The 14,927-nt window shown below is 36.0% G+C and overlaps 1 long non-coding RNA gene across 2 annotated transcripts in view; it reads right to left on the bottom strand.

Annotated features, from left to right (window-relative positions):
- The window catches only part of LOC141568266 (uncharacterized), a 124,353-nt gene that overhangs the window by 7,895 nt on the left and 101,531 nt on the right, over positions 1–14,927 (bottom strand). The gene's annotated exons all lie outside the window — the stretch shown is intronic.

The raw sequence follows: 14,927 nt of genomic DNA, 5'->3' as shown, positions 1-14,927 counted from the left end.
AGATTATTTATATATATATATATATATATATATATATATATATATATATATATATAATTTATATACATATAATTACTGTTTCCCCTAAAATAAGATCTAGCCAATCAGCTCTAATGTGTCTTTTAGAGCAAAAATTAATATAAGACCTGGAATTATATTATATTATATTACATTGTATTATATTAGACCCAATCTTATATTATAGTAAAATAAGACTGGGTCTTATATTAATTTTTGCTTCAAAAGACATATTCAAGCTGATTGTCTGGCTAGGTCTTATTTTCAGGGAAACACAGCATGTAAATTAATAATAGTTATATAAATTATTATATATATATATTACATATATTATATATGTATGGTGCCAAAAAATGTATATATATTTTAAGAAAGGAAAAAACTATTAAAATTGTAATAATATTTACTGATAACAAAAGATGAATACAAGTCACGTTTGACTTCTGCAATTACAAGAGGAGCTCAAAGTGGTTACCATCAGCATCCAGACACTTCTGATTATGGTGAACTACTGCTTGAGCAATGTTGACCAAAGTTTCCACTTGTATACATTTTTTTTGGCATCCCCAAAATTCAGCTGTAAAAAATAATGAAATCTTGCCATCTATGACAACACGAATGGACCTCAAGGGCATTATGCTAAGTGAAATAAGTCAAAAAGGGAAGGACAAATACCATATGATCTCTATTATAAATGGAATCAAATATAGGTGTTTATGATATATCAAGATAGACGAGGTCTGACAATTATATTCATGAACTCATCCTAGAAAAAGTGCTACATACCTCATTGCTGAATATCACTACAGTCACATTCGAAGTACTCCCCTTCAGAACCTATGCACTGATGCTAGCACCTAATCCACCCTTCAAAGCAATTTTGGAACTCTTTTTCTGCAATGGCCATCAGAGCTGTCACGATATTACACTTAATGTCCTGAATGTCATCAAAATGTCTTCCTTTCAATATTTCCTTTATCTTCTGGGAAAGAAAGAAGTCATTGGGGACCAGATCAGGTGAATAAGGAGGGTGTTCCAATACAGATATTTGTTTAATGGTTAAAAACTCCCTCACAGACAGTGCTGTGTGAGCTGGTGCATTTTCGTGATGCAAGAACCATGAATTGTTAGTGAAAAGTTAAGGTCATCTAACTTTTTCATGCAGCCTTTTCAGCACTTCCGAATAGTAAACTTGGTTAACTGTTTGTTTAGTTGGTACAAATTCATAATGAATAATCCCTCTGATATGAAACAGGGTTAGCAACGTCATTGCAACAACTTCGCAAACTTAATTGTCATACCGTATATATCAAGCTCATAGATACAGGGAATAGATTGGTATTTGCCAGAGTCAGCGGGTGGGGGATATGAGAAATGTGTGAACTGTTTTTGCAGAGTTTGTGTGTTTGTTTAAATAAAATTTTTAAATAAAAAATATTAAAAATCTTGTCACCAAATTAAAAATAAATAAAAAATTTTAAAAAATATATTTCATGCTATGAAAAGTTGCTAAAAGCTTATCTTTCCAAAAAGAAGAACTTGGAATTGATATAATGAATAAAAGGAGCTTATGAAATATAAGTAGGTATTATTGATGAAATAAAAATAGAAGCTTAAAAGATGCATCATTTTTGGAAATATAAAAAATATTTATTTTTAGATGTATGCTATAGAAGATAGATATTTTGCTGTTCTTGACTAGCAGATACAAATAAAACTTAATTGTTTTTTTCCAAAAGAAAAAAAAATGTATCTAACATTTCTTTTAAATACACAAAGAGTAGCACAATAGCAAAGAGGATAAGTGACTGTCTTGCTGTTCCTTTTGTGGTTCCCAGTTCCCACTTCACAGTGTGAATTGGTATATTGAATTTTCAAACGCTTACTTCTTAAGAACTATCCATTTAAACATAAACAACTGTCATTTTTTTCCTTCTCATTTAGCAACAGAAAAAGTAATAAAATATTTCTGTAGTGCTAAACTTTTCCTAGTAAAAATATATATAGTTTGCCATAACCAAAATAATTTCCTTTTCAGATCTGGGGTATTTATGATTCCCACCAGCAGATGCTGCTAAGTAGTCACTGTAAGTCATATATTGATGTGCATCTTAGCCATCATGTTAAGACAGTTGTCGCCTTGGTAGGCATCAATGGTTTTGTGCAAATTTCGAACAAATATAAAGCTTAGCCTGTGTAAGTGGTTAATGCCAATCTAAGAGAGAGAAGGATTTAGGAAATAATTTGAGATTGTTCAGAAAATGCTTGATGGATTTTTTAAGAGTGTTACAAAGCATGATAGAATATTTCTAGAGATGACTGACTTAAGGAAAACCTTTGTCTCTTTTAGAAATCTATCATTTAGGTAAAAATAACAGTCCTGATTACTTTACACCTAAGTCATAGGGTAATTTAAATAGTGTCTGGTGTTCACAAGCAGAAGTAATGACATGCTAACTATAAAAATAATCTCTACACTTAAATAAATTGTTGATCTTGATAGTTTCTCTGATGTGTTAAAAATAGGAGCATATTATTTATTTTCCAAATTTTGAGGTATTTTCTAACTACTTTATGTTTTCACTGAATATAGAAGTGTGGCTTGACAGTTTTATTTTAGTGTCTTAAGGATGTTGTTCCATTGTTTTTCTGTCCACGATTGTTTCTGATGATAAGTCATTTGTATTCTAGTTCCCTTGTATATAATGTGCCTTTTTTCTCTGATAAGATTTTCTCTTTATCTTTATTTTTTAACAGTTTGATTATAGTGTGCTTAGGTGTGGTTTTCTCTGCAGTAAGAGTCTTAAATTTATAAATTAAAGTCTTTTGAGCCATTATTTTGTCATTATTTTTCCACTCCAATTAACCATATGTTGAAAATTTTGCGATTGCTCCAGATATTGAGACTCTGTTCTTTTTTTGTCTTTATTCTCTGTTATTTAGATTGCATTTCTGTTGATCTATCTTCAAGTTCACTGATGATTTCTTTGTTATCTCCAGTCTTCTGTTAAACCTCCAGCATTTTTTTATTTCAGATATTTTCTATTTCACTTCTATGATTTCTTAATAGTTATTTTTCATAATTTCAGTTCTACAATTTCAAATGATTCTATTTCCTATTTGTTAGCTCATTGTGGTCATATTTTCCTTTCTGTCTTTGAAACTAGTTATGCAAATTACTTTAAAATCCATATATGATAACTTATTATTGATTGTCTTTTCTCTTGAGTACAGTTGCATTTTTTCTGTTTATTCACGTGTCTAGTAATTTGGAATTGTATTCTGTGAGTGACGTATTGTAAAGACTTGGATTCACTTTTGTTTTGTTTGTTTGTTCTTTTGTTTCTTGGGATTCAAATTCTCTTATAGTCTTCCAAAAAGAATTGTGGTTTTTGTTGTTTCTGTTGATGTTGTTTCAGCAGGTAATTTAGCTGAAATTAAACCAAACTCTGTATCCATGTGGAGTAAAACAGCTAAAAGCCTGTCCAATTACTTTAGTCTTAACTACTCCATATATGTGCAATTCAGGGGTCAGCCAGAGTGTGACAGAATTTATACTTAGAATTGGGGATGTCACCTATTGATTTTCTCCTCCTCTGTGTTTTCTCTCCAGATTAGTTTCCTACCGCCACTGTAACAAAGTAGTACAAACTGAGTAGCTTAAAACAAGAAATTTATTCTCTCATAGTGCAGGAGGTTAGAAGTCCAAGATCAAGGTATAAGCAAGGTTAGTTTCTTCTGGAGGTTCTGAGGAAGGATCTGTTCTGTCAGTCTTTCATAGGTTCTGGAGGTTAACAACCATAGTTGGCATTGCTTAGTTTGTAGCTGCATGTTCCAATCTCTGCCTCCATCTTCAAATGGCCATTTTCCTTCTGTGTCAATATTTTCCTATTCATCTAAGGACACCATCTTTGGATTAGGGCCCACCTAAATCAGTATGACTTTATCTTAATTACATCTATAAAGATTCTATCTTGAAATAAGATCACATTCACAGATTCAGGGTGGACACGAATTTTGAGGGGGCACTATTTAACCCAGTACCTTCCCTTACACCCCAGTTGTTGCGGCAGTCTCAAACTCTGTCCTCTAAATCTTCAAGCCATGAAGACTGCAGATTGCTATCCAAGTTTTAGGTACTGCTTACATCACTGAGAGAGCCTGCCCTCAGGCAAAAAGCTTCAAAAAAGTAGAAACTCATAAGCATCGTTCCTTTCATCCAAACATCAAGTCCCTTCCTGATTTTGTCTGCTTTTATTTATTCTACAGTGCCTCTAATCATTGTCTTTTTAAATCTTCTTTTCCATAGTTTATACTTACTCTCAGTGAGAGATTTGGTCTAATAGGAGCTATTCCATCACAACTAGGATGGAATCACCTGTTTTTCTAACCAGTTTAACAGAAAAAAATTAACAATTAACATTTTGTTGCATATTAAATAATATAATATAAATTATCACATATTTTTAAACCATTATTTTATCTTTAGTATGTTAAGTGTTTCTACTTCCTCTCTTTGAAATTGTTTTTTCCTATCTGACAGCATTCATGGTGTCTGATGAAAAATATTAATAATAGTAACACATTTATTCCTTAATGTTTCAATTATTCTTTAAGTGCTTTATATGTATTATCTCAGTAAATCTTCAAATCAACATATGAGTTAGGCAGTTTTACAGATGAGTAATTCTCATTTTACAAATGAGTAAGCTAAGGCCCAGGGAGGTTAAGTAATTTGTACAAGTTACACAGGTAGTATATGGTAGAATGTAAGAGCTCATGGATATAACCAGTATGCTATACTGCCTCCTAAAAACACAAACCTTTGTCTCTGGCATTAGCTTGGATCATCACTGACCACAGAAAAATTGTTTATAAGGCTATATTTATCTAATTTTGCCTAATTTTTAATGTGTTGTGTGAAGTAAATAGTAAGTAAATAAAAGTAAGCATTGTAATTACAGAATTTCATTAAATAGATAGCTTAATAACACAATGAAATTTCATTTTTCCAGTTATGTATGATTGACATATCAGACATTCTTTGAGCATTAATGCTAACTCCAGAATTCTCAAACTTGTATATTCCCGTTTTTAATCTGAAAGGCAAGAAGTATAGGAAGATTAGATTTGATCTGATTAGTGCATACTCTGCAAATAGGTACATTATATTTTATGTTATAACCTTAACTTTATCATTGAGAAAAATCTCTCTCTCTCTCTCTCTCTCTCTCTCTCTCTCTCTCTCTGTTCTCTTATCATAAACATGACATGCTGTAAGACAGGAACAAGTGTGTATGTACTTAAGCAAAATAGTTATTTCCTTAACTTGACTCATCAAGGTACCCTAGAGATTAATACTGTTATTGATTTCACAGGTCTCCCGTGCATGTGAATTTCCATGAGATTCTATTCAACTGGGGTAACTAAGAAGAAAGAACAATGTTCCTCTATACAAGGTGGGTTTTGCATTGTCCCACACATAGCCCGCTGATGGCCGTGGGATGGCAAAGTCATCTTCATTAGACGGAATTTAATAGTGAATCAAAGTTTTGTGGAGAATAGACTGATCTAAACTTTAGCCTCCCTTGGGTCCTGCTGAAAGATTAGAGGGAAAGAGTAGGGCCTTAGTAAGTTGAATGTATCAGATTGTTTTTCACTAATAGTTCTCTTGTAAAACTCTGAAAACCACCCAGTTTAACCCTTAGAAAAAGGAGAAAGAAAAAGGAATGGCACAGGGGGAGGGAAAAATCTCAGTATACCACGGACATTGATTTTATTGATTTTTGAAATGTGCTGTTATCCCTGTAGCAAGTTCCACAGTGTGGGGTATATAGACATGACCAAAATTTGTCCATCAAATGAAAACTGTTTTCTTGCTACATACAATAGTCCATGACAAATGCCACAGTGCTATAACTTTATCAAAGAGTTTATAACATTGAATTGCCTTTTAGTTTTGCTCTATGATTGGAGATTCTAAGACTCGATCTAAGGGTACAGTTCTTTGATAAAATCTTTACAAAAATATTCTGAATCCAGGAAGAGTTAACGGTGGAAGAAAAAGGAGGAGCAGTGCAGGTAAAATGTATCAACCAGCACCTGTACGGCAGGATCAGACATAGTTAACAAGAAAAAAGGAAGGAGAAACAAATGTGTTAGGTGATCTTTAGTCTAAAGAAATCTCTGTTGGGCAACTGGGCATTTTGCTCCTTGCCTTTTATTTCCAACTTCCTTTCAAAGAATTCGTTAAGTGAAAAGAGAGATGATGGCAGCTCAGTATATCAAAGCTCAGTTATCAGTTGGCTTATTCTAGTATCTTTAGTCTTTTGTGGATGCCTTATGATGTGCTGTGTGGTAACACTGGAAAGTCAATCTTATACCAGCGATTGCCACATAAATGTTAAGGAGTCTGAAAAAAAAATCACAAAATAGAAATTGTTGCTCTTTCAGGTATAAAGTGGCACTGATAAGAATTAATGTATCCAATAAGATTTGGGTAGGTTTATTTTACCCTTTGGGGGTGGGGGGTGAAGAAAGGATTGACTTATTTTTCAGTAGGGTGAGAAGTTAGGTCTAAGAGAAAGAAAAAGGCACAATGGAGACTGTCCCATCACTAATTCTTTTAGTATTGGCCATGAGCATGTGGTCCAGATTTGTGACAAAAAAATGAAAAAAAGCTTAGTACCACTACAAAAAAAAAGTCTGTTTCCTTTTAGCTAATATTTTTATTTTTAAAAATTCACAGGAACTATTAAAAATTAAACCTCAGTTTAAAATCAAAGTACAGCTTTTGGAGGACAAATGACACAGTTTTACTAAATCTGTAACAGGAAGACTTCAGAAACTCTTGAAAGATAGTGTACTACTCAGCAGGAGACGCTCTCATTGGGGTTGTCAAGAGAATTGAATGAAGGTGCTATTTTCAGAGTCATGGGCAGAATTAAAAGAACCAGTAAGAGATATTGAGTCAGCCAGGGACTAGCAACAGCAAGGACCCATTACCACCCGTATATCTCCAGAGGAAGAAGCATTGTTTTCAGACCAAATGAGAACTCAGTCGCATGACAGGGACAGAGCTGCAGAGCCAAAGCCGGAGGCAACAGGGAAAAAGTACCCTGAACTCTTTCTCTTCCTGTCTGCTTACTTCCTGCTGTGACTCCAGTGGCCAAAACCTGCCAGAGCCAGAGGACTCTGCGGTCTTTGAAGATTAGAACCTCCCCTTTCACTGGCCCAGAGCATAGATCAGAGCAAAGATAGGAAGAAGACTGATGGTGGTGTTCGCAAATGCACAACCCACCAAAATATAGAAAGAGAAATCACTTTCTACCTAAAAGAGGAACAAGAAAGCCAATAAAGCCTGAATCATAGTCCTCAATGCATGAGAAGTCAATTTCCTGTGCCTAAGACTGTATTTCTGACTGTAGCCTCAGTAACGATCTCTTATATGTGATGGATCACAAGTTTAATGCAATTCACCTTTAAGAAAAACGTTTTAGAAAGCAAATGTAAAACAAAACAAAATAAAACAGATATGTAGGGAGATTTTCTTTATAGATGACTTTATCCATAACAATGACTGGTATAATCTGTTTTATTCTATTTAATTACAATAATTTTTATTTTTATTTTGGTATATCTACATGAGGTAGTGTTGTTACTGTAGGGCTCTGGGCGTGGGAGGAGAAGGAGGATGTGGAGGAAAGACAAAGGAAGGAAGAGATGAGATCATTTTTAAGAAAAAATGCAGCTACCAGACTGGCCAGAACTAGATTTTGTTGACTGAGGATGCCATCTTGCCTCTCAAGGTGAACCTTAGCTAATTATAATAGATCAGAATATTATTGGAATTGCCGACAGGTAAAAATGTCTACCCCCTCTGTTTCTGTGACATTTCCAATAACGGCCAAATAAGGACAAGGGAATCCCACCTCCCCATGGGAAGGAGTAGTCAGCGAGGACCTGCCTGGGAAACCCCTGTGACACAACCCCTAGAACTTGGATATTTTGCACCCTCATTCTAATAAAATCCTAAGCTTCTTTGTTCTTTGGGGCAGTTGCTCTTCAGGTATAACACGTTTTGAAAATGTACTATTTCCTTTCTTTAAATAAATTCACCACTTGCTTGACTGATTCGTGCACCCTTGAATTCTTTCCTGGGATGACACCAAGAACCCTTTCTCTGGTAACATGTCTTTATTTCATTATATCTGTATGAGGCAGTATGACATCTTTTCTTCAAAATCCCTTCCTATGCTCCTTAGAATATTTTAACACGGAGGAGCACTATTGATTTTAGTGTGTTTTAGTCTGAATTTAGTTCTAAGAGACAAAAGCACTGCCACGAAATTAACGTTTATGAGATATGCTTTCTCAGGGGAAAGAAGATACATCATGCATTATAACATTTTAGAGCTGGAAGGACTTAATGATCAAGTCTAAAACGTTTATTTCACAAGTCAGGACAAAGTCTAGAGACAGTCATGGTTTTCCCCACAATGCTGGTTTATCAAAGTTAAGATCAGAACCCAGGTTTCCTGACTCCCAATCTGGCTTTCCCACCATATAATTCCCATTTATATTCCTATTATATAGAACCAATTTTATTTCCAGGAAACCATAAAGTCCTTCCTAAAACTGCCTGTACAAAAGTTCATTGAAAAGATGTACCTACCACCTTAATATTTCTCAACCAAGATTTGAAGACCATACAGAAGAGAAGGTGGTGTCCTTGTGTACGTGCCAGAAGCTCGGGGAGGTGCCTGTACTCATTGGCTCTCTGTGGACCACGGGTCTATCATAAGCCCGTAGGCCAACTGTGTGTTCAGAGTCAAGCCCCTTTGGCCTCAAGGTTTCCCCAACAGACCCAGTTTATTATTTTGCAGGACCTATAAGTGAAAGAATTTTACCTTGCTGTATTTTAACTCCATGAAAGAAATTGCCAGGGCTCACAGGGAATTTCCTGGATATAAATCAATTTATTTGACCTTTGGTTCTGTCTTATCCTTTCATTATCACACTCCTCCTCTTACTTAATCTGATCATTTGCTATTCCCATTTCCTCTTTAATGCCTGCAATTTTTATCTATGCTGTCTTGCTTTATTGTACTTCCCTGAAGTAAGTAATGACATATAAACAGAGGGCCCAACCTTTCAGGCAGGTGTGTGCTTGCTGTGTGCTGACAGGTCACTGAAAGTCCATGCAAATTAGGGCACCTCACAGAGCAGCAGAATTTCATCTGGAGTAGCAGGTGTGGTGTAGAAAAGAACGGTAAACGACTCAGTTTGAATGACGGCTGTTGGTGTTCCTCTATGCTTTATTCTTGTAGTTCACCTAATGGGTCATGTTATTGACATCTGAACTCTACAAAAAATGGTCATGGGAACCCCTTGTGTCTAATGTTCCGCTAGATGGGGCATTGCTCTCCTTAGATCACCAAGTGTTCTGCCTCCAGTCCTCTCAAAATAAAGATTTGCAAATTTTATCAGTAAGATAATTATTCAAGGAACATCGAAATATAAGTTATTTGGCCTCTGACAGTAAAAGCTTAGGAAAGTTTGTCTTTTATTACAGGAAATTATAAAAGTAAAACAAGTCAATGTGTATTAAAGCAGGTGGTATTTGACATGTGTTTTTTGAAAAAGAAAATCTCGGCAGTTAGACTAATATTACATTTAAAAATATATCCATCTTAAAGATTTTACAAAGTGAAAAAGACATATGTCTTTCTAGAACATCATAATTTCTTGGTTTTTATAAGGTAAATTGGAAAATCTATGGTTCCTAAATGTTTATCTGTGGACTAGGGCCAGTCTGTGGCAAAGATTTAACCAGTCTATTTCTATTTTGAAAAGAGAAAAAATATTAAAGATAAAGTAAAGTGTGTGTGTGTGTATGAGAGAGAGAGAGAGAGACAGAGAGAGAGAGACAGAGAGAGAGAGGTGTTTGTAAATTGCCAGCCTTCCTTCCCTGGGGGAAAACCCTATTTTCCTCTGGGATTTTGCCATTCTTACACTTGGAGAGTTAAATGATTTTGGTAACAAACGGTAGCTGACTTTTTAAATGTTCTTACTTAACAGAAAGTACTTGACAAACCCATGTCAGCACTCTTCTTTGCTATTTTTTTAAAATTTAAAATTGTTTACTGATCTGTGAAATGTACACAACTTGGAAGGTTCTTATAAGTCCTCTGATGCCGAAACTGGTTCTACAGAAGTGCCAAGCAACCAAATGTAGCTGAACTCTTCTTACTATGATTTATCACACTTTTGTTGCCAATTCCAAATACTGCAGAGCACAAGAAGATACCTGCAAATACCAATCTGAAGGTGAACTAGAAAGGTTTAATCCTGTTCAAACATACTTATACCTGGTTGGGTTTTCTTCGTTGTTCTCACTCTGATCACATTACTTTTGTTAAATTTCTTCTTACTCCTCAGCATGCCCTCTCAGCTGTCCTTCTTATCAAATATTGACATTGGAATTTTCCAAATGATTCCAAATCAGTACACATTGCTTATATTTATATTACCCAATGGAGCAATCCTCAACAACTTTGAACAATTGTCTCCAAACCTCTTATACAGGCGAATACCGTGTTTCCCTGAAAATAAGACAGAGCTCGACCATCAGCTCAAATGCGTTTTTTGGAGCAAAAATTAATATAAGACCCAGTCTGATATATTATATAAGACCTAGTCTTATATTATATTAAAATAAAACTTGGTCTTATATTAAGTTTTGCTCCAAAAGACGCATTTGAGCTAATGGTCCAGTTCTATCTTATTTGGGGGGAAACACCGTAGACTTCCTCCTGGAGTCTATTCTTGTGTTTGGTAGAGGCTAACAACTCAAGGAAGCAGGTGGTGTGAGATACGAAAGTAGCTTTACTAATTACTAGGGGGGGAAAAGACCACTGAGACTCCTATACAAAGAATTATTTCTAAGTTCTCTACCCTGCTGAGAAAAAAAAAAATTCCCTTGAACCCTTTTTACATATTCAATGAAATTTATTTATACAAAATTATTGATGGCTGAAGATAAGAGTAAGCAGCTCTGAGCATCATTTGCCTCAGCTCTATCCATCAGTGAGGGACCCTGAGTGTCTGTCTCCTGGAACCCGAACAGAGGAATGAAAGCTTTGGATTGGCTTAATTATTTGGCCTGCAAGTGCTCACGAGTAAGTTCTGTACCCCTGTCTGAGTCCTTGGATAGCCTACACAGGACCAGGACTAGAGTGAGGCAAGTGAGGAGGTACTCACTCTTAGATCCCTGCAAGTGCAAGGTTGGCACTGGGAGACTCACCTCCTTAAACTTTGCCCTCCGAGGTTTGCCCCCTCCGAGTCCCGGTCCTGAGCCCACACATTAATGGGTTTGAGATTTGATAGCAAAACCCCAAACAACAGCATGGAGGGGGTCTGGAGTGAGATTTATCTCTGCTGTACCCACAGGAAGGGGAAGAATGAATTTAGAAATGGTGCCCTGTGAAATGGGAGGACCCTCCCTCTTTGTCAATGACAGGAAATATAAAAGGGAGCCACACGCTTTTTATACCTTTTATGCATGTTTCACTTTATGTATTCTTATAACATATTTTCTTTAAAGTCTTAATAATTGTTAATATGTAAACAAATGCCCTTTTAAAAAATTATTCAAACAGAGCATTTTTGGAAAATGTGTTTTTCTCAAGCCTTCTCTTTCTCCCTTTGAGAATCCTTAAGCCATAATCAGCAAACACCCTTGAACCTTCACCTCTGTGTAGTTTCTGCAGTTCTTTACTTGAACTGGAGCACTTCTTCCTGGAGTCTATTTCTGTGTTTGTCTTCTTCTGAGAAGAAGACCTAAAATGGGATTAAAGGTACAAAGATTTTCTTTCTGCCAATGCCTGTGTGAGTGAAATGGTGGGGAAGGAGCCAGAAAAGGCTGGGAGAGTCGTGAGACTGGGTGCAAGTCTGACGCGGAGTGATGAAGAGAGAAAGGGAAGCATACCAGACTGTCCTGCAGTCTCAGGACCGGTCAGAAGAGGCCATTTGGGAGTCCTTGAGCCAAAATCAGCCATCAGAGTACTAGTCCCATGTCTCCCTAGAGCAGCTTCTCCTTAGTGTTCCTGCCACGCTCCGTCTGTGGTGGGGGCAGGCCGCCTTTGGGAAGGATAGTCTTGGTGCCAGAACTGGCAGCTGAGGCCCTTGGTCAATTCATCTCCCCTGTAAGGCACATCTCATGGACACCCCAGTCCTAGTTATGGCTTTTTAATCTTTCACACCCCTCACACCTCAGAATTAATACTGGTATTCCTTACTCCCCGGATAAAACTTGTGGACCATCCCTCCTCTACTTTCTTTTTAAAAACAAAACAACAACATAAACCAAACAAAGCCTGGCAGCTTTCACCACCATGCCACTTCACTAATGCATCTTCTGAGAGCTCCTCTTTAGTCACTGGATTGTGCTATCTGGCAATGGTCTTCCTCACTCTAAGTCTTTCCAACATATCAGGTAAATTCAATACATGGGCCTCTCTGTTCCTCATCTTCTCCATCATCCATGACCTTCTCCTTTACCCCCTCTTTCCACATACCCTTCAAAGGTCTGCTCAAACAGCACCTTCTCACAGAAGACTTCTCAGAATCCCAACTGGATCGGATCCTCCTGTCCCATATTTTATATCATCTATGATGCTCAGTCGGAATCAGTGGCAGTTTTGAAAGCAGTGTGCCCTTGGCACACACAGATTCCCAGCAGTGGAAAACCCTTGAACAACAAGGGTTTGAACTGTGCGGGATCAACTGAACTGTGGTCGATCTGCTTGTAGAGTGGACATGCGCAGTTCAAGCCCATGTTGTTTCAAGCGTCAACTGTATATGTTCACTGGTGTTATTTGATTATTGTCTTCTCTCTACCATTAGACTCTAAGTTCCTTGAAGGCCAGTTAGGTCTGTTTTGCTCATTACTTTATCCTCAGCACCTACAAAGTACCTGGCACATAGTAGTAGATATTCAATAGATATTTTGGGTATAATTAAATGATTAATTGACTTAAATGAATGTATGAATGAGTAGATATGAATTGAGTTGATTTAAATAGATACATGAATGGATGTCACTGCCAACGTTGTTGTTTGTCTACATTTGAAATGTGTAGTTATCAATGTAATTAAAATACTTATCAATGTAATTAAAAATTTCTGAAGAATTAAAAACTTTCTTCATTATTTTATATCTTATGACAAATTTTATCTTTAAGAAATTATGCTGAATTTTATCATCAAAATCACTATGGATATGTTTTTCATTGTAAACTGTAAACTTATTGACACCAGTGTTCTTTATAATTCATCTAAGGCTTTGAAGTTCACAGAGTCTTCTACATAATAGAATTTATTATATATGGCTAACTTGCAGTGCATTAATTCAGCTGCTCTAAATTCTGGTATTTTGCTCTGCCAATGAAACTAATTTGTATGATTTCTCTTTGTCATTTATTTTCACTGAAAGACATAGTTAACTTGATTTTTACTTATATTTTGAGATATATTTTTATCATTAAGAATGTTTTAAAGAATGTATCCATTTCTGATAGGGTTTTTTCCTTTTTTTGCTTGCTGGCTTTTTACTATTTTTGGATGTATTATATTTTGATTTCTCTTTAGTGTTTATTTTATTTTTGGAGGATTTAATTATAATTAAGTCTAAGGACTTAAATGTAGACTTTCTATTACTGCCTCAGAAGATTTTTAAACATGGGTGGAGTGGGGCAATAATTTAACGGAGAGTATACTAGTTTAATTGATTTTCTGTATTTAATTTACATTTTCTGTTTGAAGTTAGCTTTTTTAACAGTTTGATTTAAATATTAAATCCAAATCCTTAACTTTGATTATCATGTTAGGAATTTTGCCTTTGAAGTGAAAATGTTGTGATCTTTATTATTCTTGGGTTTCCCCCCAGGTTTAATGGTAAAATTATTGTTTATATTCTACTATCTCATTCTAATCTATTTTCTCCTTTAATTTGGTCCAGCATTGCTCAATGTTTTTTGGTCTCAGGAACTTTTTACACTCTTAAAAAGTATTGATGAACCCAAAAGCTTTTGTTTATGTGAGATACACATAATAGGTGAAAAATACATGTTCATTCATTTAAAAACAATAACAAATGCTTTATGTGCTAACATAAATAATTATTTTAATGAGACTAAGTTATAGTTTCCAAAACAAACAAAAAAATAGTGAGAAGAGAAGCATTGTTTTACATATTTGCAAATCCCTTAATAAAAAATAACTGTTTCAAGAGACTAGCTTGGTGGGTACCAGGGGCTGGGGATGTGGCAGAAAATGGGAGGTGTTGGTCAAAGAGTAAACTTCCAGTTATAAAATGAGTAAGTTCTGGGGATCTAACGTACAGCATAATGATCATAATAAGTAATACCATATCATATACTTGAAAGTTCCTAAGAGAGAAGATCTTAAATGTTCTCACACCCCAAAATGAAAAGGTAATTATGTGACATGATGCAGGTGTTAGCTAACATTATGGTGGCAAGCATTAAGCATTGATATATAAGTGTATCAAATCAACACGTTTCATACCTGTCATGCGGGGCGGCCTGTGAGGTCTCTGCTCCCGCTCCCCACATAAGAACGCAGGATGTGGTGAGGCCAAAAAGGAACACCCACGGAGTCATAGGTAGGGGAGTCATACCACGATAGTCTCACTGGAGGTTGGATTCACACGACGTGTGACCTGCTGTCCGCTTTTCTGCCAACCGACCAACGACTCTCCTCGACTCCCCAGCGCAGCCGTGGCAGTTATATTAGTAGCCAATGGCTCAAGGGTTACAGCTGACAGCCAACTAGCCACAGCTGACGGCCATCTGCTACCCGAGCCAACACCTTTCCACATGAGGCCG

Source organism: Rhinolophus sinicus, linkage group LG02 (assembly GCF_036562045.2).
Source record: "Rhinolophus sinicus isolate RSC01 linkage group LG02, ASM3656204v1, whole genome shotgun sequence".
In the NCBI taxonomy this organism is placed as follows: domain Eukaryota; kingdom Metazoa; phylum Chordata; class Mammalia; order Chiroptera; family Rhinolophidae; genus Rhinolophus; species Rhinolophus sinicus.
Note: the sequence above shows the minus strand (reverse complement) of the source record. Positions and strands in the feature narration are given on the sequence as shown.